The 23,524-nt window shown below is 45.5% G+C and overlaps 1 protein-coding gene and 1 pseudogene across 6 annotated transcripts in view; both read right to left on the reverse strand.

Moving 5' to 3' along the window:
* Positions 1 to 5,249, reverse strand: part of TMEM94 (transmembrane protein 94) — a 35,185-nt gene extending 29,936 nt beyond the window's left edge. For 3 of the 6 annotated variants that reach the window (XM_035026031.1, XM_035026034.1, XM_035026028.1), the window contains exons 1-2: positions 4,748 to 5,249; positions 4,057 to 4,197 (exon numbers count right to left, since the gene is read on the reverse strand). The gene's annotated coding sequence lies outside the window, so the exon portion shown is untranslated. The remainder of the gene's footprint in view (positions 1 to 4,056; positions 4,198 to 4,747) is intronic. The other 3 variants (XM_035026033.1, XM_035026032.1, XM_035026030.1) reach the window with 1 other exon arrangement.
* The window catches only part of LOC118024413, a 20,457-nt pseudogene continuing 1,789 nt past the window's right edge, over positions 4,857 to 23,524 (reverse strand).

Below are 23,524 nucleotides of genomic sequence, written 5' to 3' on the forward strand. Positions count from 1 at the left end.
GATATATATGGTCAATCGATTTTTGAGAAGGCTGCAAAGGCAGTTCGATGGAGAAAAGGTAGTCTTTTCAACAGACTGCACTGAAAAAATTGAACATTCAGATTTAAAAAAAAGAACTTGGAAATACAGCTTGCACTATATACAAAAATTAACTAACAATGGATCCTACACCTAAATGTAAAATTATAAGAAAAGATAGGAGAAAATCTTGGTGACTTTGGTTTAGATTTCTTAAATATCAAAAGTATATCCCACAAAAGAAAAAACTATTAAGTTGGAACTGAGTGGCTGGAGACAAGAGTGGGAGGGGAGGAATTTGACTGTATATATTTTTGTACCTTTTGATTTTCAAACCATGTGAATGTATCAAATGTATCTTTAGAAAGTTAGCAGCCTCGCACTTCTGGATATATGCCCAGATGAAGTGAAAACAGGGACTCCAACAACTATTTGTACCCCCATGTGCATAGCAGCATTATTCACAATAGCCAAAAGGTGGGAGCGACCCAAGTGTCCATCAATAGATGAATGGATAAATAAAATGTGGTCCACACGTACAATGGAATATTACTCCACCTTAAAAAGGAAGAATATTCTGCTATATGCTACGACATGGATAAACCTTAATGACCTTACACAAGGACAAATGTTGTGGGATTCCTGTTATTTGAGGTTCCTGGAGTAAGCAAACTCATACAGACAGCAAGTAGAATGGTGGTTTCCAGGGCCTGGGGGCAGGAGGGGAGATGAAGATGTAGTGCTAATGGGGACAGAGTTTCGGTTTGGGCAGATGAAAAAGTTCTGGAGATGGATGGCGCAGATGGTCAAACAGTGTCAATATACTTTATGCCACTGAATTGGTTAAAATCGTCGATTTTATGTTATGTATATTTTTCTACAATAACAAAAAAATCACTAACTTCTGATTCTGATTTTGCAATTCGCTGTGGTTTATGTTACTAAGCAATATTCTCCCCTTAAGGATATAGATGTTCTTTCAAACACACCTTTGATTTTCTCTCCAGTGTATATCTTTTCCAAGTATCTCCCAATATTTTTCTGTTCACCTCCCTACTAATGGATATTGCTATCACGCATCTCTTTCTCAAAAGGATCCTGAAATTAAGAAAACTGGGATCATATAATTACACTAAGATTTCTGGTTTCCCAAAGGCCGCTGTAAGCCCTGAAAGGGTCTCCTTCCTTTGGGCACCCCCGACTCCCCCACCACTTGGGTCTCCGAGGCTAGGGAAACCCAAAGCAATCAGTGTGAGATGGGCCCAGCTTGAGACAGGCATCCTGGCGGGTCTAAATCTAGTCCTTACCCTACTTGCCGTGCCATGTGACCAATACTGTTTCCTCCTGTCTCGGCAGCCACAGGCAAAGCTTATTATTACACAAACCCCTGATCACCAAACCACACATTCTGGCTGGCGGGTCAGTTCCGGAAGAAAAACATTCCTGCTGTAGCTCTGGCCTACCCTTTAGTTCACCTGTGCTACTAAAAACAAATCCAGGCTTGGAAACCAGGGTTCAAACAATGTTTTTAAAGGAGCCTAGCTTTTAGGTAAAGAAAGACACTCTCAAGGAAATAATACTGACACAGTAACAAGATAAAGAATATTGACACACATTTACCAGTGGAGAAGTGCCACCCATAACCTAGAACCTTCTCACTTGAACAGGAATGGATTTAGAGGCTTTGGGTCTTTCCAACTCGGACTGCTTGTAAGAGCTCATCCTCCTTGGAGCGCCTGGGTGGCTCAGTCGGTTGAGCCGCTGCCTTCGGCTCGGGTCATGATCCTGGGGTCCTGGGATCAAGCCCCGCATCCGGCTCCCTGTTCAGCGGGAGTCCTGCTTCTCCCTCTCCCTCTGCCTGCCTCTCTGCCTACTTGTTCTCTCTCTCTCTGTGTCAAATAAATGAATAAAAAAATCTTTTTTTTTTTTTTAAAGATTTTATTTATTTATTTGAGACAGAGAGAATGAGAGAGAGAGAGAGAGCACATGAGGGGGGGAGGGTCAGAGGCAGAAGCAGGCTCCTTGCCGAGCAGGGAGCCCGATGCGGGACTCGATCCAGGGACTCCAGGATCATGACCTGAGCCGAAGGCAGTCGCTTAACCAACTGAGCCACCCAGGCGCCCCTGAATAAAAAAATCTTAAAAAAAAAAAAAAAAGAGCTCATCCTCCTCTCACCAGGTAAGGTTCAAGAAAACCTTCGGTATAGGTAGTATTTACACTAGCGCTCCTCCCCCTCCCTAGAAATTGCTTCCCAACGCCAATGTTAGGGAAAGAGCAGCGGGGAAGAACCAAAGGATCATGACCTTCACTTCTCATTAGTTTGGCAGGAGTTAAGCTTTCCAAAAGGCTGATTCTCAACACTTGGACCTGGCACTCCCTAGCAACTCCTCAAAATAGAAATGTGAAGGGCTTTCTGTTTTCTTCCATCTCACTGCCCAGCCCTGGCTCTCTCCCTGTCTAATCTGATGTCGGGTCACCACAAAAACAAGGGGCAGGGTAGGGGTGGGGGGAAGTTCAAGGGCAGTTAACTCTCAATTATTTGGCAGCTGATTATCAAGGGGATGGTTTGTACTTCACCTCCCTAGTGAAGGAACTGTTCTGTGGTATCCACCAGTTTCTCTATTTGAAGTTCTAACAAAAAGAACCAGTGAACAAGGAAGTTAAAGCTAACACAGCAGCTAAAATAAGACTACAGAGAATTTGTGGATTTTATTTGAACATGCTGCCCCTGTTCCAGGGTTAATAATAGGCTACATTCTGATGTGTTCTGATCTGTAGAGTGATTTGCACACTTTTTTATTCCATGGGCCATTTTTATTTGATTCTAGATAAGAACCTTACCTGTGTCATTGCAAAATAAAAAAAAAATTAAAACTACCTGTTAGGATACTAAGATCAGGGGCACCTGGGTGGCTCAGTTGGTTGAGCGACTGCCTTCGGCTCAGGTCATGATCCTGGAGTCCCGGGATCGAGTCCCGCATCGGGCTCCCTGCTTGGCAGGGAGTCTGCTTCTCCCTCTGACCCTCCCCCCTCTCATGTGCTCTCTCTCATACTCTCTCTCTCAAATAAATAAATAAAATCTTTAAAAAAAAAAAAAAGAATACTAAGATCAGCCCTTCTTTTGCCAAGATTACCATAAAGACATACCAGAGTGGTACTTCTTCCTTCCGTGGTTCTCAAGCTTTTTCTGCCTCCACACTGTTCTTATAAAAAACCCATCCCCATTAATAACACTACAACATTATAATTGTTTCCCCCAAAAAACGAAGGAAGAGGCTACCTTGCTCTGACTCCTTGCCTTCCTGCCCTCTCAAATGATAATCATTGAAATCATTTCACCCCAAAATATATAGAGAGACCACAATAAATATTAATACAAGAAATCAGTCAGGGAATACCTGCTCGTTACTTACAAATAATGAATGCAAAAATGTATTAAGAACCTAGTAAGTGCTAGCCCCCGTGCCATATATACCTAGAGATAGAGATCCTCCACATACTATCTCTAATGCAAGCCATCACTCTGCAAGAAGCTCAGAGAAGTTAAGGAACTTGATTTCTCAATCACACCTAGAAAACAACTGATCTGGTGGACAAAGAACTTAAGAATCTGGACTTCAAAGTTCTCCAGTCCTGACTCCAGGTGACCCTGGCCCTGCCCCTTTGCCTCTCCCAAAAGTTACGCTCCACCTTTGTAAAATAAAAACGTGAAAACTCCTCCCTCCCCACTTCCACCGTCTAAGAGTACCCGGGGAATGACTGAAGTATGTCGCTGCAGCTGAGTGCGTTGGACAAAGCATGAGAAAACTCTCATCTCCTCCGATGCAAAAATCACAGGCTTGAAGGAAAACTAGATTCAGTACAAAGCTCCCTCCTTTTTTCCCCTAGAGCCACACAAAAACTCGGAAGAGAGGGTGGGATGCAGCAGCACGTGACCAAATCAACGAACACGCCAAAGTGCAGCCTGTGGTTCCACACCAATGAAAGAAGGGCAGGGTTTCCCTGGCATCTGGCACCCGGCACCCGGCAGGGGCTCACATCGTGGCACGCGAGGGACTGCGAGACTGGACTTCAGGGGTGTGCGGCTGGGGAAGGAGGGCACAGCGCACAGCACGGCAGTCGGTTTGCAGGATGGCAAGTATGTTCCTACAGTTGCTTCTAAGGAGTCTTTAAACGTTTCTGGAAAGACGGAAAGAAAAAAAAAGGGCAGGGCACGCTCCAGCTGCACGGTCGCCGCTCTGGGCTAAGGCCCTTCGGCTCCATCCGCCTGGACTCGGGACGCGCGGTCAGCACGAGGGCCCGGGCAGCAGCTGAGAGCGCGCGCAAGGGGCGCAACGGTCTGAACTGGGGCCGGGGATGCGGGTCCCCAGAGGCCCGTAAATACGCTGGGCGTCGGCGTTGGAAGCCCCCTGAGCCAGGGCCCAGACACCACAAGACAGGGACAGGGATTCATTGTTGGCAGGAGGCTTCGATCTGACGCGGGAGCCCCAAAGGGCCAAGCGAGGACCGAGGGCAAGTGTGAGCACCTGGGGAAAGGAAACGGCCAGGAGCTGGAGGCAAGAGCCCGTCCCTTGACTCCCCCTTCGAAGAGATCCCCGAGGCCAATTCTTGGGTGCACACCCCAGACTCCTCTCTTTGGCCAAGAATCCAGAGGGCGTGAAGGCCGAGCCCCACGCCCCCTTGCTTCCCTGCCCCCCTGGCTTCGGGCCACGGGCCTTCTCGTACTTACCGGGGCCCGGGGGCCTGTCTTCCTCGCCCGCGTCCTCTTCCCCCCCTGCCCCCTCCTCACTTCGCGTCCCCTCCTCCAGGGGCCGCGGCCATGTCCGTTGCTGGCAACGCTAAGGGGGCTTGCCGCCCTCCTCGGACAACCCGGACGCCGCTAGCAGGCTAAAGTTCTGGACGCCGATTGGTGGAAATCCGAGACGGGTGGAGATTCCTGGCTTCTTACTGGCTGTGGGGAGCGCTAGGCTGTAGCTGAGACAGTCCCTCTGGGAGCCTGGCGGAATTAAGGGCCGAGTGATACCGGCGGGAGAGTAGGGACCCACTGTCCATGCGTGGGTGTGTTCCTCTGGCGTTTTCAGGTGCAGAGGCCCTGACTAGAGGCGAGGGTAACGGCTTCCACCTCAATCACTTTTCCTACGTATATCCCAAGTGATTTTTCTTTTAAAAATCAGCCCTTTTGTAGAACGCCACTATCTCCTACATCTTCTAAGCTCCCCTCTTGTTGCTGTGAACAAATGCCTAGAGACACCTAGCTCAGAGACCCCGGAGAGAGTCCCCCAGAGACTAATACTGCAACCAAACCAAAGCTGGAAAACCTAAGGCAATACTTCAGTTTTCCCTCCAGCTCAGCTGTACTCTAAAGGGAAAAACAAGTTAAAAAAAAAATCCCCCCCCCCCCCCCGATAATTAAAGAAATCGCTTGGGAGAGCTCTCTTGGGAAAACAGTGCGAGCCTGTGTCAGTATTTACTTCAGTTTTCCCAGAGATGGAAATCTGGAGACTTGGTTTTTTGTGTCTTGTTTTTCGATCTGTTTATAAAATCAGAAGAGGGTCATGGCTGGCCCTGGGAAGTAAGAGCCCCTTTCCCCTATTAATGAATTTAATTATGTAATTAAAATCTCTCTTCTCAGCTGAACAGGAAGACATTCTGGTACCTAGTCTTGTGCGTTTCAACTCTTTTAGCAGTTGCTTAAAACAGTGATAGAATCATGTTACCCTCATGCACACAAAAATCTGCAGTTTATCTTTGCAAATAGATGTCTATCTATACAAAGAGATCTCTGTATCCTGCCTGACATTCAAAGTCCCTCATAAATCAACTCAGATATATGTTTCCAGGCTAATTCCCCACAGGCCAAACTATTCCTGCAGCCACACAGATTGACCATCTCCCAAATGCATCTGGAGCCCTCCCACCTCTGCTCTTTTGCCCAAGAGGTTCCTACCCTTTGAAGATTTCTTCCTGCCAATAAAGCCAACCTTCAAATACACGTCCATCCTGTAAATTCACCTCCAACGCTCCCTGCCTCAAAGACTTCCCTGACTTTTAGTCACTGAAATTCTCTCTCCAATGCTGTGCCTCTTTGTGTCCCCATGCTACCCATACAAAAGTAATGCTTTGTACGGTATTATTTTTGTAAGACCTGAAGCACCCTAAAGGCAGCTGGCTTATCCTGGCAGTCCTCACAGCACCTTATTCAGAGCCTGTACCCAGTAAATGTTTGCTGAATTGAACTAGCCAATTGCCTGTGCTTTATGTCTCTCCACTTCATCCCAGAAGGTTTACGTGGCTACATTTGGAAGGTGAACAAATGTAACATAGTCATCCTGCCCTGCTCCACCCTGTACCCCAGTCATCTCTGGCCACACTTGTTTCTCTGCTCCACTGTAGTTTATGAATATCACTCAACAAACTTAAACTGTGTGCCTACCAGTTTCACAGTCCTTCACCCTCTGACTATCCCCTCTGTCAGTACTCCCAGGCATAACACTTGGCAGAAGAAGAAAATCAAGCCAAAACATGCCAGTGCACCCAGTCTAAGTTCACCCTGGCAAGACTTTTTGCAGCTCTGAGGTCCCTGTGACTATGTCTTGATGGCTGTCTAGCGATACCAGGCAATTGTACCAGTCCTTCATTTTTCTGGAGCCTCCTCTGTCTCTGTACCAAAATAACCTCGAGGCGAGGGGTGCCTGGGTGGCTCAGTCAGTTAAACAGCCAACTCTTGATTTCGGCTCAGATCATGATCTCAGGGTCGTGGGATCAGTCCTCACTTTGGGCTCTGCGCTCCGTGTGGAGTCTGCTTGAGATTCTCTCTGTCCGTCTCCGACTGCCCCTCCCTCTGCTCTCTCTCTCTCTCCAATAAATAAATCTTAAAAAATAATAATAAACAATGCGGAAACCAAGGCCTTCCAGTGGAGATTTCTCATCTACTTCTATTTCTTTCTCAACATTCCTCCAAAAAAGACAGACCCCTCTTCCTTTCCCCATCTGTATCCTCAGTCCCTTCCCCTACCCCAGCCTCACATGCTATCTCCCATCCCCAGGCCTCAGTTTATCCTGTTCACTGGACCTGAAATGCCTCTCATGTCCTTTCTTCCTGGCTAACTCCCTATCATCCTTGATGATGATGATCCTCTCTGTTTGCTCCTCATTCCCTCAGACAACAGTATCACTTCACTTAACACATTGTTTTCTGTCTTTGACAGGAAGATAATAAGGCATTACTGTCAACGATATACACTTCAATTTAAGGGGCCCCTGGGTGGCGCAGTCAGTTAAGCATCCGACTCTTGATTTTGGCTCAGGTCATGATCTCAGGGTCATGGGATTGAGCCCTGTGATGGGCTCCGCACTCAGCGTGGCGTCTACTTGAGATTCTCCCTCTCCCTCTGCCCCCCACCAAATAAATAAATAAAATATTTTTAAAAAATAAAAATAGGGGTGCCTGGGTGGCTCAGTCAGTTGAGCGTCTGCCTTTGGCTTAGGTCATGATCTCAGGGTCCTGGGATCGAGCCTCATGTCGGGCTCCCCGCTCAACGGGGAGTCTCCTTGTCTCTCTCCCTCTGCCCCTCCCCTCTGCTTGTGCTCTCTCTCTCTCTCTCAACTAAAATCTTTTTAAAAATAATAAATATTTAAAAAATTAAAATTACAATAAAATTGGAACACCTGGCTGGCTCAGTTGGGAGAACAAGACTCTTGATCTCAGGGCTATGAGTTTGAGCCCCACATTGGGTGTACAGATTACTTAAATAAATAAAAATCTTTTAAAAAACTGCAATAAAATAAAGAAGACCTGTCATGCCGTAAATAATAATAGTAATAGCAATAATAATCACGTGTGAGTATCCACAGTCTCTTCTTTTCCTCTCACCTGCCAAGGAAGATTCTATCTGTGCCTATTAGGTTCCAAGATCATCAGAATAATAGGGAAAAGGTAGGACTGAAGGGCCAAGTCTTGAGTGATTTGGTTTACTTTTGGTAGCATGAGGAATTACTAGCTGATGAGAGCAGAAGAGTTGTTCTTTTGTTTTTTTACCACCACCAACCTCCTTCCCTCCTCTAGCAGATGAGTTTTAAAAGAGCACAGGAACGGGCACCTGGGTGACTCAGTTGGTTAAGTGTCTGCCTTTGGCTCAGGTCCTGATCTCAGGGTCCTGGGATCGAGCCCAGCATCCCTGCATCGGACTCCCTGCTCAGCTGAGAGTCTGCTTCTCCCTCTCCCTCTGCCCCTCCCCCACTCATGCTTGCTCGCTCACTATCAAATAAATAGATGAGTGGAGGAGCAAGTGAAGAGAGAAGAGCCAGGATGGTATGGATTGGAGAAGAGGTGGAGGAAGTTTGGAAAGACAGGAGAAAGAAGCTTTATGGCAGAGTGAGAAATACCTCCGGTGAAGAGGTGAAATACCTTTCCCCTATTATTTCTGATACTGTATGATTATCAGTGATCAGGGAGCCTAATAGGTAAAGACAGAATTCTCCTCAACAGACAGGAGAAGGGAAAGAGAATGAACAATAGGATTTTAAGAAGATTTCTTACAAATCACTTATGTAATTCCCCCTTTGGCATTTTTCTCAAGAGACTGCAGTGAGATTTGAAGTTGCTTTGTGATTATTTTTGGATGCCAACTAACATTTCTTTGTATATGATTCTGTATAGAGACTGGACATATCCATCGCTAGGCTTCATATAGTTAATAGCATTATCTATTTATGTGTCATTTCTCTTCTTGTGAGTCCCTCGAGTCAAGGACTGTGTCTTACTCATCTTTGTGTCACTATTGATTAACGAAGTGCCTGGCACACCGCAGATGTCTGATAAATGTTTGTTGAATAAATGAACTGGTGTCCAATTATCCTCTTTCTCTAGCATCTTCATTTGCTTCCTTTCTGTCGGCTCATTTTCTCCCAGCTGTATAAACACTCATAGTTCTCGCCTTAAAACAAAAGGGGAGGGGCAGTAGAGGGAAAAGAGAAGGAGAAGGGGAGGCCTTCCACACTAAATGGTCTGATCTATGTGACACTTGTCTGCCATATAGCTAATGAATCTGCCAGCAAGAAGCTCCCTCTCCTTCTGCAACGTAATGTCTCTGTTATACGAGCCAGTGCAGTAACACGTAGTGACGTCACCTTAGATATTACAGCCAACAGACAACCACTGCTTCATGTTTTGTGACCCTGTGAAATATTTAAGAGAGAGAGCTAAAAATCTCAATGTCATTTGACTTTAAAAACGTGTTTCAGGGTGCCTGGGTGGCTCAGTTGTTGAGCGTCTGCCTTCGGCTTGGGTCATGATTGCAGGGTCCTGGGATCGAGCCCCGCATCGGGCTCCCTGCTCAGCAGAAGCCTGCTTCTCCCTCTCCCACTCCCCCTGCTTGTGTTCCCTCTCTCGCTATGTCCCTCTGTCAAATAAATAAATAAAATCTTAAAAAAAAAAAAGCGTTTCAAATGTTGTTAAATCAGCCTGAAATCAACCCCTTTGAAACCGACCAAAAACATCATACTATAAGTCGCTAATATTCTAATGGAGGAGACAAGATGTTAAATAAAGAATTACATCATCAGAAGTGTGCAAAGTGCTGCAAACAAGCATCTCTAATGGGATCCTGTCATCTCAGGTGGCTGGGGCAGGCTTTCCTCAAGAAGTAATATTTAAGCTGAAATCTGAAGGATGACTACAAGTTAGCCAGACAAAGAGAATGAAAACAAGCACCACAGAGGGGGAGGAGGCGTGTGTAAAGGCCCCGAGGAAGGAAGATCTGAGACCGAGGAACCGAAGGGGATTCCTGCATGATTGGGTCAGAGAATAGGAGAGCAGAGTGCTGGAGACAAAGCCAGGGCAGGCAGGAGGGGGGGCGGTGTGGCAGCTCCTGTGGGGTCTTCTGCAACACATTGCACATGTTGAGGTTTTATTCTGAGGGCACTGAAAAGCTCTTGGAAGGCTTTTTTTGTTTTGTTTTGTTTTGTTTTTGTAAGTAACACTCGACGAGGGGCTCAAACTCACAAACCCGAGGTCAAGAGTGGCCTACTCTACCCACTGAGCCAGCCAGACACCTCTCTTGGAGGTTTTTTTTGTTTTTTTTTTTTTTAAAGATTTTTTATTTATTTATTTGACAGAGAGAGAGAGAGAGAGAGAGGGAACACAAGCAGGGGGAGTGGGAGAGAGAGAAGCAGGCTTCCCGCCGAGGAGGGAGCCCGATGCGGGGCTCGATCCCAGGACCCCGGGATCATGACCCGAGCCGAAGGCAGACACTTAACGACTGAGCCACCCAGGCGCCCCTCTTGGAGGGTTTTAAACAACAGCGTACCATGGTCTGATTGGCACTTGTAAAAATACTCATTTTGGCTGCTAAGTGGGGGAATGGATTGTAGAGAAGCAAGAACAGCTTGCAGAAGCTTAGGGAGAAGACTTGGCCATAATCTGCTCAACATAGTCCCTGTGCTAAGGTGGTAGCAGCCTGGGTGGCAAGAAGTAGATATATTCAAGGGATATTTAGCAGGTAGATTAGGCAAAAGGTAGTGATTGATGGGACGTAAGTTCTGGGGAGAAAGAGGGAGGGATGACTCCTAGGTTTCTACAGGCTGGACCGCATATGGTGTCGGTTCTAATGGCAAGGTACTTCTGTTCAGCTCCAGAAGCCTCAAAACGGCCAATTTAGAGCAAAGCACTGAACAAAGCATCATCCAGAAAACATTCTTGACTGTTTATGAGACTTCACGTCTTCTAGATGCAGCTCTGAGACATGAGTCAGAGAACCTAAGTAATTCCGCAGGACTGCTGAAGGTTTTGAACACGCTCTTCCCCCCCCCCCCCCGCACTAGAGCATCCCCCACCCTGGCACTAGCCTTTATGCCTAATCATTTGTTTAAAGGCAGCAGGATGGGGCACCTGGGTGGCTCAGTCGCTAAGCATCTGCCTTTGGCTCAGGTCATGATCTCTGGGTCCTGGGATCGAGCCCCGTGTCAGGCTCCCTGCTCGGCGGGAAGCCTGCTTCTTCCTCTCCTCCTGCTTGTGTTCCCTCTCTCACTGTCTCTCTCTCTGTCAAATAAATAAATAAAATCTTTTAAAAATAAATAAATAAATAAATAAAGGCAGCAGGATGAGGGGCACCTGGGTGGCTCAGTCGGTGGAGCATCTGACTCTTGATTTCTCTCAGGTCTTGATCTCAGGGTCCTGAGATTGAGCCTCACATCAGGCTACCCACTCAGTGTGGAGTCTGCTTGTTCCTCTCCCTCCCCCGCTTTTCCTCCCCTCACACACTCTCTCTTTTTTTCCCTCTCCTCTCAAGTAAATAAAAATGTTTTGGGGCACCTGGGTGGCTCAGTCGTTAAGCGTCTGCCTTCAGCTCAGGTCATGATCCCAGGGTCCTCAGCGGGGAGCCTGCTTCTCTCTCTCCCTCTGCCACTCCCCCTGCTTGTGCGCTCTCGCTCTCTCTCAAATAAAATTTTTTAAAAACTTAAAAAAATGTACACAATGTTATATGTTAATTATATCTCAATTTTTTTTAGGAAAAAAAAGAAAGAATAGGCTAAACTGTTGAATGGGTTATCTATACAGGGTCATGGTAGAACTTTGAGCAGACTATAAGATGTGGGGTCACAGATTATTGCCAGATGGCATGTGCCTCAAAAGGGAATTTCCATGAGGAAAAAGGGGGAATGGTCTGGAAGCAGGCACAAAAGCAGGGAAAACTCTGCTCTGCTTCCAAACCCTGAGGTGCTTAGATTTGGGAGAAGTGCTCCCTCGGCTCATAGGCTACAGGAGAAGTGGCCTCTTCATGGGAAAGCCACTCCTCAGGGCAAAGAAGAAGATAGCAAGAGAGTCCTTTGAAGATCCTGAGGCTGATGGAGATTTTCCTCACAAAGAAACCAGGGCTTCCAACAGCACGGGAGGAAGAAGCCATGAGGAAATAGCCCAGAGGAGGGGGGGGTAGATGACAGGGCCAGGCATTTGGGGTGCTGAAAACTGGACATTGAAGCTCGGTGAAATCACCTGAGCTGTCAATTCTTTGTTTGTTTTTTTATATTATTTTCAATTATTATTTTTTTAAAGTAGGCTCCATGCCCAACATGAGGCTTGAACTCATGACCCTGAGATCAAGAGTCACACGCTCTACTGACTGAGCCAGCCAGGTGCCTCTAGAAATTTTTAAGTAATTTCTACACCCAACGTGGGCCTTGAACCCACAACCCCGAGATCAAGAGTCATGTGCTCCAGTGACCGGGCCAGAGCCAGCAAGAGCCCTGGGGCTGTTGATTCTTTAGTGGGTAGTTCCAACTGCCTTCAGCCTCCTAGGCTGGCAAGAGCCTTTTGCCTCTAAGTTGAGTGATATTTTTAGAAGCTGCTCCTTTAAATCTGCAACAAGTCAGAGTGATGTCTCACTGATGAGGGCCTTTTCTTAAGCCCTTCGAGGGCTCCAATGGTCTAAGGAGGAACTATGTTATAAATACGGAGAACAAAGCAATTCTGACACTTGTTTGTCCCGCTAAAGGGTGGTCCTGAAACAGAGCGCACAACTTTACAACACAGCATGAGCCGCTGGCTGCATTGCCTTTGAAATACACAAATCTTTGGATGACAAAGAATGTCCGCACAAAGACTTCGTTCATAATAGTCCCAGTGGGAAAGTAACCATCAGCAGGAGAATGGATGGACGAATGGTATGTCCATACAAGGGAACACCACACAACAACAACAAAAAATAAATGAACCACTGAATACCCATCACAGTATGAATGAATCCCACAGACAGTATGTTGAAGGGAAGAAGCCAGACGTAAGAGATCACACACAGTGTGACTCCATTTACATGAACTTCTAGGACAGGGATGGGGGGTTGAGGACTGACTTCAAAGGGGCATGAAGGCTATTTGGGTGGATGAAGGAAATGTTCTGTATCTTGATCAGAGTAAGTGTTACATAGGTTTATATATTTATCAAAACTCATGAAACTATAGGGGTGCCTGGCTGGCTTAGTCGGTACAGCATGCAACTCTTGATCTCGGGGTTGTGAGTTCAAGCCCCACATTGGGTGTAGAGATTACTAAAGAAATAAATAAACCTTAAAAAAACCTCATCAAACTACACACTTAAAATCTGTATGTTTTACAGTGACTTTACAGGTAATACAATGGCACTAAATTCATATGTTTCAATAGTTACTCTGAATGTAAATGGGCTAAATGCCCCAATCAAAAGACACGGGGTATCAGATTGGATAAAAAAGCAAGACCCACCGATATACTGTCTGCAAGAGACTCATTTTAGACCCACAGACACCTCCAGATTGAAAGTGAGGGGGTGGAAAACCATTTATCATGCTAATGGACATCAAAAGAAAGCTGGGATAGCAATCCTTTTTTTGTTTGTTTTTTAAAGATTTTATTTATTTATTTTGACAGAGAGAGACACAGTGAGAGCGGGAACACAAGTGGGGGCAGTGGGAGAGGGAGAAGCAGGCTCCCCGCAGAGCAGGGAGCCCGATGCGGGGCTCGATCCCAGGACCCTGGGATCATGACCTGAGCCGAAGGCAGACGCGTAACGACTGAGCCACCCAGGCGCCCCTGGGATAACAATCCTTATATCGGACAAATTAGATTTTTTTTTAAAAGATTTAGTTTATTTATTTATTTATTTATTTATTTGACAGAGAGAGAGAGAGAGCACAGCAGGGGGAGAGGTAGAGAGAGAAGCAGGCTCCCACTGAGCATGGAGCCCGATGTGGGACTTAATCCCAGGACCCTGGGATCATGACCTGAGCTGAAGGCAGATGCTTCACCACTGAGCTACCCAGGCACCCCGACAAATTAGATTTTAAACCAAAGACTGTAATAAGAGATGAAGAAGGACACTATATCATAATTAAAGGGTCTATCCAACAAGAAGATCTAACAATTATAAACATTTATGCCCCTAATATGGGGGCAGCCAATTATATAAACCAATTAATAACACAATTAAAAAGCACATTGATAATAATACAATAATAGTAGGGGACTTTAACACCACACTCACTGCAATGGACAGATCATCTAAGCAGAAAATCAACAAAGAAACAAGGGCTTTGAATGACACACTGGAACAGATGGAGTTCACAGATATATTCAGAGCATTCCATCCGAAAGCAACAGAATACACATTCTTCTCGAGTGCACATGGGACATTCTCCAGAACAGATCACATACTGGGTCACAAATCAGGTCTCAACCAGTACCAAAAGATTGGGATCATTCCCTGCATATTTTCAGACCACAGTGTTTTGAAATTTGAACTCAGTCATAAAAGGAAATTTGGAAAGAACTCAAATACATGGAGGTTAAAGAGCATCCTACTAAAGAATGAATGGGTCAACCAGGAAATTAAAGAAGAATTTTAAAAATCATGGAAACAAATGAAAAAGAAAACACAACTGTTCAAAACCTTTGGGATGCAGCAAAGGCAGTCCTAAGAGGGAAGTATATAGCAATACAAGCCTTTCTCAAGAAACAAGAAAGATCTAAAATACACAACCCAACTTTATACCTAAAGGAGCTAAAGAAAGAACAGCAAAGAAAGAACAGCTAAACGCAGCAGGAGAAGAGAATTTATAAAGATTAGAGCACAAATCAATGAAATAGAAACCAAAAGTACAATAGAACAGATCAACAAAACTAGGAGTTGGTTCTTTGAAATAATTAATAAGATCGCTAAAGCCCTGGCCAGACTTATCAAAAAGAAAAGAGAAAGGACCCAAATAAATAAAATCATGAATGAAAGAGGAGAGATCACAACCAACACCAAAGAAATACAAACAATTAAAATAACATATTATGAGCAAATATATGCCAACAAATTAGGCAATCTGGAAGAAATGGATGCATTCCTAGAGATGTATAAACCACCAAAACTGAAGCAGGAAGAAATAGAAAACCTGAACAGATCCATAACCAGCAAGAAAATTGAAGCAGAAATCAAAAATTTCCCAAAAAGAGTCCAGGGTCAGATGGCTTCCCAGGGGAATTCTACCAAACATTTAAAGAAGAATTAATATCTAGGGTGCCTGGGTGGCTCAGATGGTTAAGCGTCTGCCTTCGGCTCAGGTCACGATCCCACGGTCCTGGGATCGAGCCCCACATCAGGCTCCTGGCTCAGTGGGGAACCTGCTTCTCCCTCTCCCTCTGCTTCTCTCTCTGCTCGTGCTCTCTCTCTCTCTCTGTGTCTCAAATGAATAAATAAAATCTTTAAAAAAAAAAGAATTAATACTTATTCTTCTGAAGATATTTCAAAAAATAGAAATGGAAGGTAAACTTCCAGACTCTTTCTATGAGACAGCATTACCTTGATCCCAAAGCTAGACAAAGACCCCATCAAAAAGGAGAATTACAGACCAATATCCCTGATGAACATGGATGCAAAAATTCTCACCAAGATACTAGCCAATAGGATCCAACAGTACATTAAAAGGATTATTCACAACGACCAAGTGGGATTTATTCTTGGGCTGCAAGGGTGGTTCAACATCCATAAATCAATCATTGTGATACACTACATAAATAAGAGAAAGGACAAGAACCATATTATCCTCTCAATAGATGCAGAAAAAGCATTTGACAAAGTACAGCATCCTTTCTTGATTAAAACTCTTCACAGTGTAGGGATAGAGGGAACATACCTCAATATCATATCTCAATATAAAAGCCATATACAAAAAGCTCACATCATTCTCAATGGGGAAAAACTGAGAGCTTTTCCTCTAAGGTCAGGAACAGGACAGGGATGTCCACTATCACCACTGTTGTTCAAAATAGTACTAGAAGTCCTAGTCTCAGCAATCAGACAACAAAAAGAAATAAAAGGCATCCAAATCGGCAGAGTAGAAGTCAAACTCTGATTCTTCTCAGATGACATGATACTCTATGTGGAAAACCCAAAAGACCCCACCCCAAAATTGCTAGAACTCATATAGGAATTCAGTAAAGTGGCAGGAGATAAAATCAATGCACAGAAATCAGTTTCATTTGTATACACTAACAATGAGACAGAAGAAAGAGAAATTAAGGAGCCGATTCCATTTACAAATGTACCAAAAACCCTAAGATACGTAGGAATAAATCTAACCAAAGAGGCAAAGGATCTGTACTCAGAAAACTATAGAACACTCATGAAAGAAATTGAGGAAGACACAAAGAAATGGAAAAACATTCCATGCTCATGGATTGGAAGAACAAATATTGTTAAAATGTCTATGCTATCTAGAGCAATGTATATGTTCAGTGCAATCCCTATCAAAGTACCATCAACTTTTTTCACAGAGCTGGACCAAACAATCCTAAAATTTGTATCGAACCAGAAAAGACCCAAATAGCCACAGGAATGTTGAAAAAGAAAACCAAAGCTGGCGGCATCACAGTTCCAGACTTCCAGCTCTATTACAAAGCTGTCATCATCAAGACAGTATGGTACTGGCACAAAACCAGACACATAGATCAATGGAACAAAATAGAGAACCCAGAAATGGACCCTCGGGTGTATGGTCAACTAATCTTCAACAAAGCAGGAAAGAATATCCAATGGAAAAAAAAAAACAGTCTCTTCAACAAATGGTGTTGGGAAAATTGGACAGCCACACACAGAAGAATGAAACTGGACCATTTTCTTACACCATAAACAAAAATAGACCCAAAATGGATAAAAGACCTAACTGTGAGACAGGAATCCATCAAAATCCTAGAGGAGAACACAGGCAGCAATCTCTGTGACCTCAGCCACAGCAACTTCTTGTTAGACACGTCTCCAAAGGCAAGGGAAACAAAAGCAAAAATGAACGATTGGGACTTCATCAAGATAAAAAGTTTGCACAGCAAAGGAAACAGTCAACAGAACCAAAAGACAACCGACAGAATGGGAGAAGATATTTGCAAATGTCTTATCAGATAAAGGGCTAGTATCCAAAATCTATAAAGAACGTATCAAACTCAACACCCAAAGAACAAATCATCCAACCAAGAATTGGGCAGAAGACATGAACAGACATTTCTCCAAAGAAGACATACAAATGGCCAACAGACACATGAAAAAATGCTCAACATTATTTGGCATCAGGGAAATACAAATCAAAACCACAATGAGGTACCATCTCACGCCAATCAGAACGGCTAAAATTAACAAGTTAGGAAACAACAGATGTTGGCAAGGATGAGGAGAAAGGAAAACCCTCGTACACTGTTGTGGGAATGGAAGCTAGTACAGACACTCTGGAAAACAGTATGGAGGTTCCACAAAAAGTTGAAAATAGGGATGCCTGCGTGGCTCAGTCATTTAAGCGTCTGCCTTTGGCTCAGGTCATGATCCCAGGGTCCTGGGATCGAGCCCCGCATCAGGCTCCCTGCTCAGCAAAGAGCCTGCTTCTCCCTTTACCTGCCACTCCCCCTGTTTGTGCTCTCTCTCTCTGACAATAAATAAATACAATCTTTTTTTAAAAAGTTGAAAATAGAGTTACCCTACAACTCAGCAATTGCACTACTAGGTATTTACCTCAAAGATACAAATGTAGTGATCTGAAGGGGCACCTGCATCCCAATGTTTATAGCAGCAATGTTCACAGTAGCCAAACTATGGAAAGAGCCCAGATGTCCATTGACAGATGAATGGATAAAGAAGATGTGGTATAGGGGCGCCTGGGTGGCTCAGTCGTTAAGTGTCTGCCTTCGGCTCAGGTCATGATCCCAGGGTCCTGGGATCGAGCCTGGCGTCGGGCTCCCTGCTCTGTGGGAAGCCTGCTTCTCTCTCTCCTGCTTCTCCCTCTCCCACTCCCCCTGCTTGTGTTCCCCCTCTCACGTGTCTCTCTCTGTCAAATAAATAAATAAAAATCTTTAAAAAAAAAAAAAAAAGATGTGGTATATGGGGCACCTGGGTGGCTTAGTCGGTTAAGCAGCTGCCTTCGGCTCAGGTCGTGTTCCCAGGGTCCTGGGATCAAGCCCCACTTCAGGCTCCTCGCTCAGCGGGGAGGCTTCTCCCTCTGCCTGCCGCTCCTCCTGCTTGTCCTTGCTCTCTCCCCCGACCTGTGTCAAATAAATAATTAAAATCTTTAAAAAATATGTGGTGTGTATATATATATATATATACACAATGGAATATTACTCAGCCATGAAAAAAATGAAATCTTGCCATTTGCAATGACATGGATGGAACTAGAGGGTATTGTGCTAAGTGAAATAAGTCAATCAGAGAAAGACAATATGATTTAACTCATATGTGGAATTTAAGAAACAAAACAGAGGAGCATAGAGGTGCTCTTGATGTGTAAAGCCCAGACGTTCTGCCAATTCTTCTTGAGCAAGGACACAAGGAAATTGACCGCTAAGTGGATGTTGTACACAAGCTCGTCATCTGCCATCTTCACATGGCCAACAGCCACTGCCAGACACAGCACCTTCTTTATCTGGAATTTGATGGTGGACTTCACTTCATCCACTTTGGCCACCATGTTCTCATTGTGGGTCAGCAAGGAAGGGAACTTGCCAGACTCATTCAGGCCTGGGCCCAGGATTCGTGGGATCTGCTTGATCAGAGATTCTGAAGCCAAAAAGGCATCATACTTCTTGGCCAGCTTCTTGACTAATTCTTATTCTTGTTGAGGTTCTTCAGTGCCTCAGTGTCCATGTGGGGAATATCCACTGCCTTGGCCTCATCACAGTGCTGCTGGTCCCCCAAAACACATACAGAGAACTTGGGGCGGGGAGTGGACTTAAGCCTGACAGTGCCCGAGAAGTGTTTGTCCTTCTGAGAGTCATAGTTCTTCAGGCTGATCTGCAGCTCCACCATCTCCAAAAACTTCCAGCCCTGCCCCGTACAGGGTGTCACGGGAGACTTTGCTGCTCATGGTTCTTCGCGCCACAGTAACCGGAAAAGAGAAAATATAAGAGACTCTTTTTTTTTTTTTAAGAGTTTATTTATCTATTTGACAGAGAGAGACAGGGAGAGAGGGAACACAAGCAGAGGGAGTGGGAGAGGGAGAAGCAGGCCTCCCACAGAGCAGGGAGCCCGATGTGGGGCTCGATCCCAGGACTCTGGGACCGTGACCTGAGCCGAAGGCAGACGCTTAACGACTGAGCCACCCAGGCGCCCCAATATAAGAGACTCTTAATCATAGGAAAGAAACTGAGGGTTGCTGGAGAGGAGGATGGGGTAACTGTCTATCGACATTAAGGAAGACACGTGACGTAACGAACACTGGGTGTTATATTAGACTGATGAATCACTGAACTCTACTCTGAAACTAATAATACACTATATATTAATTAATTGAATTTAAATAAAATAAAATAAAAATAAATAAATAAAATCTGTATGTTTTAGTGCATCTAAATTACCCTCGGGGTAATTTTGCCCCCGGGGTCATTTAGCACTGTCTGGAGACATTTTTGGTTGTCACGATTGGGGGGCTGCTATTGAGACCTGGACCGGAGAGGCCAAGAATGCTGCTAAATGCCCTACAATGCACAGGACAGCCCTCACAACCAGGACTTATCTGGTCCGAAATGTCCATGCTTCCATCAGCGTATCATCTTGTACTGATCTTTGGGACTCTGTCTAAGAGGGGCCTCTATTTTGTTTGCTTTCCAGAAATAACTAAACAGCAGCTCATTGACGTCTAGGTCTCTGCATGCTGCAAAACAGCCATTTTTAATCTTCCAGAATAGAAGCCATATTTCACTGCTTATCTAAAGGAATTGAGACTAACCTAGCTTGCCTGTTGTGGTCAAAGAGTTTGGGGGCGTTTTGTGGAGGGAGTGCCTCAGAAAGTCCTGCTAGAGGAGGTTGGAGCCGTTTTCTGAGGAACCAGCATTAATTATCTGAAGATAAAGGAGAACACCCCTTCCCACAACACTTTTAAATAGAGAAGCAGAATAAACAGTCAGGTTTCGGGGGGAGCCTGGCTGGCTCAGTTGGAGGAGCACATGACTCTTAATCTCAGGGTCATGAGTTTGAGCCCCACATTGGGTGTAGAGATTGCTTAAAATAAATAAACTTAGGAGAAAAAGACAGTGAGGTTTAGGGCAAAGAAAGCTGTATTAGTGGAAAATGAACTAGAAAGAGGAGCCCATGGAGACAGGAAGCCAGCAGTGAGGGTCCAGGTAGGTGCCAGCTGATGAGGGAGCCAGCCATTCTCACCTCCCACCTCAACTCCAGGAACCTTCTCCAGCACTTTATTCCCCAAACACCAACTCCAGACATCTCTGTCTGGTATTCCGGACTCATTTAAGTATTTTTTTTAAGATTTTATTTAGTTATTTGAGAGAGAGAGAGAATGAGAGAGAGAGCACATGAGAGGGGGGAGGGTCAGAGGGAGAAGCCAGCTGAGCAGGGAGCCCGATGCGGGACTCGATCCTGGGACTCCGGGATCATGACCTGAGCCAAAGGCAGTCGTTTAACCTACTGAGCCACCCAGGCGCCCCTAAGTATTTTTTTTAAGATTTGATTTGATTGATTGATTGATTGATTGATTTTTATTTTTTTTTAAAGATTTTATTTATTTGAGAGAGAGAGAATGAGAGACAGAGAGCATGAGAGGGAGGAGGGTCAGAGGGAGAAGCAGACTCCCCGCCGAGCAGGGAGCCCGATGCGGGACTCGATTCCGGGACTCCAGGATCATGACCTGAGCCGAAGGCAGTCGCTTAACCAACTGAGCCACCCAGGCGCCCCTATTTATTTATTTATTTTAAGATTTTATTTATTTATTTGACAGAGAGAGACACAGCGAGAGAGGGAACACAAGCAGGCGGAGTGGGAGAGGGAGAAGCAGGCTTCCCGCTGAGCAGGGAGCCCGATGCGGGGCTCGATCTCAGGACCCTGAGATCATGACCTGAGCTGAAGGTAGACGCTTCACTGACTGAGCCACCCAGGCACCCCATTCCGGACTCATTTCTGCACTGCTTCTTAGCACTTTGGGTGTAAATACCATTTCATTAACTACATTTATGCTCTCCAGGAGCACAGACAATGCCCTCCTGCTTTTAGTTCCTCAAAGATTATCAGAGTGGTTGTTTATACATACATTTGCTTCCTAACAGTGGCATAAAAAATGATAGGGAGGACATTCTCTTTGTTTAGGAAAAGACTTGGTAAGTGTTTTAAAGAAAGGTGAGACCCCAAATGCCTAGGTCTGCAAGTGCCAAAGCGGTAAGAGAATGCACCCGAATGCTCTGCACTGAAAATTGAACCAAAATTTGGAGCTGGGGGGCACCTGGGTGGCTCAGTTGGCTCAGTGTCTGACTCTTGGTTTGGACTTAGGTCATGGTCTCAGCTTAGGTCATGGTCTCAGGGTCATCTTCTCTGGGTCCTGGGATTGAGCCCCGCGTCAGGCTCCACTCTTGGTGTGTGTGGGGGGGTCTGCTTGAGGATTCTCTCCCTCTGCCCCTCCCCCCCACTCTCACTCTCTCTCTCTCAAATAAATAGATAAATCTTTTTAAAAAAAATTTTGGAGCTGGACAAGAAAGAGCAGAGAGGAAGGCTGAGCAATGTGAGGGGTGTTGGAGCCTGAACTGTGGAAACAACAGGGGACCTTCAGCAAAAAGATTTCCCTGATAGGACTTTAAAGTTGTTCCTGTTTCTACAATGTCAATCCCTGCCCCTCCCCAACCCTTCAGTGGTGACATCTGCTCACATAGATGCCTGCGTGAGTGGTTGGTTTAGTGAGAATTCAGGGGCAAGGGATGGTTCACATCCCTGTCCGTGCTGTTGGATGAGGCCCTACTCCAGTGGGACTGTGGGAAAATCCCCGACTCAAACCGGTCCAGCCGGGGACCGGAAGCGACCATGTGGGGGGGCTACATCAGTTGAACAGGATAGGGAGCATCAAAGAAATAAGAAAACCTCCTGCAGAGGAATGCTCTTTGTCAATGAGCAGTCCGGGCCATGGGGGGTGACAGACATGCTTCCTGAAACATAAAGAGTACTCCGGGCCGCTCCTCACCCTCTTAGACTTTCCCTCTGTGGGCTTCTGGGTCAGCACTCTGTTCTTGTTCCTCTCTCACTCACTGCTTACCCCTTCCCAGTCCCCCCCTCTCCATGCTGGCTCCTCCTCTTATCAGCCCCTGGATATTGGAGGGAGGAGAGCCACCTCTCTTCTCTGCTACAGACTTTCTCTGGGCCCCTGGTCCTAAATAGCAGATACATTCTGACGACTTATATCAGTCTAAGTCTCTCCCCTAAACTCCAGGTGCACTTAGCCAATTGCTTACTTGACACCTCGCCTTGCATGTCTAACAAGCATCCTGAACTTAAAACATCCGAAACAAGCTCATGGCCTCTCCCCTGCAACAACTTCCTTCTCTTAGTCCTCCCCTTTGCGGTAAAGGGCAGGAGCAAACACGCAGCTGCTCCAGCCACAACCTGTCAGGTCTAATTCCTTCCTGTTCCTCACTATCCGAATTCAACCCTCAAGTCCCATGGGCTCTAACCCCAGATCACAGCCCTGATCTGCCCCTTCTCTCACTTCCAGCTCTCCCACCCGAGTGCAGTCCTCTACCAAACACCTGCTGTCCAGCCGCCGTGGCTTCCCCCCAAGCTGGGCCCCTGCTGCTTCTCCACTCGCCTCCCTGCAGCCTCGGCACAGTAGCCACGGGCATCTTCTCGCAACATAAGTGACATCGAGTCACCCCCCTGCCGGAACTCCTTGAACGGCCTTGTGAACAGGAAATCATATCTGTTTTGATCATCACTGTCTCCTCAGCACTTAGCACAGCACCTGGCCCCCATTCATAGGACTTTGACAAATGAGTGAGTGAGGGCTTTCCAAAGTCTGATGAAGTATCCCATGAGAACATCCACCCGCTTCTGACTTCATGCTTTCCAAGCATCCTTCTTTTTTTTTTTTTTTTTTTTAAGATTTATTTATTTATTTGACAGAGAGACACAGCGAGAGAGGGAACACAAGCAGGGGGAGTGGGAGAGGGAGAAGCAGGCTTCCCACCAAGCAGGGAGCCTGATGCAGGGCTCGATGCCAGGACCCTGGGATCATGACCTGAACCGAAGGCAGACGCTTAACGACTGAGCCACCCAGGCGCCCCTCCAAGCATCCTTCTGATTCAGCCTCCTGAGTACCTCACAACCAGCTCCCCTCCTGGGAGACACATGTGACTGATAATAATGTCAGTCATCGTTAACCTTTATGTGGGGTTTCCTATGTCCTCTGTACCTTTCTAAATGCTTTGCATAACTCATAATAATCCTATGAGGAGGGAAATACTATCATTCCCACTTCAGAGGTGAGAAAAACGAGGCCCAGAGAGTCTAAGTAACTTGCCATGAGGCACACAGCTAATAATTGGTAGAGCAGGATTCAAGCCAGGCTATCTGGCTCCAGAGGTCCTTCCTTCCTTCTTTCCTTCCTTCCTTCCTTCCTTCCTTCCTTCTTTCTTTCTCTTTCTTTTTCTTTCTTTCTTTCTTTTTCTTTCTTTCTCTCTTCTTTCTTCTTTCTTTCTTTCTTTCTTTCTTTCTTTCTTTCTTTCTTTCTTTCTTTCTTTC

Source organism: Mirounga leonina, unplaced genomic scaffold (genome assembly GCF_011800145.1).
Source record: "Mirounga leonina isolate KUSES-001 unplaced genomic scaffold, KU_Mleo_1.0 Mir_197, whole genome shotgun sequence".
In the NCBI taxonomy this organism is placed as follows: Eukaryota; Metazoa; Chordata; class Mammalia; order Carnivora; family Phocidae; genus Mirounga; species Mirounga leonina.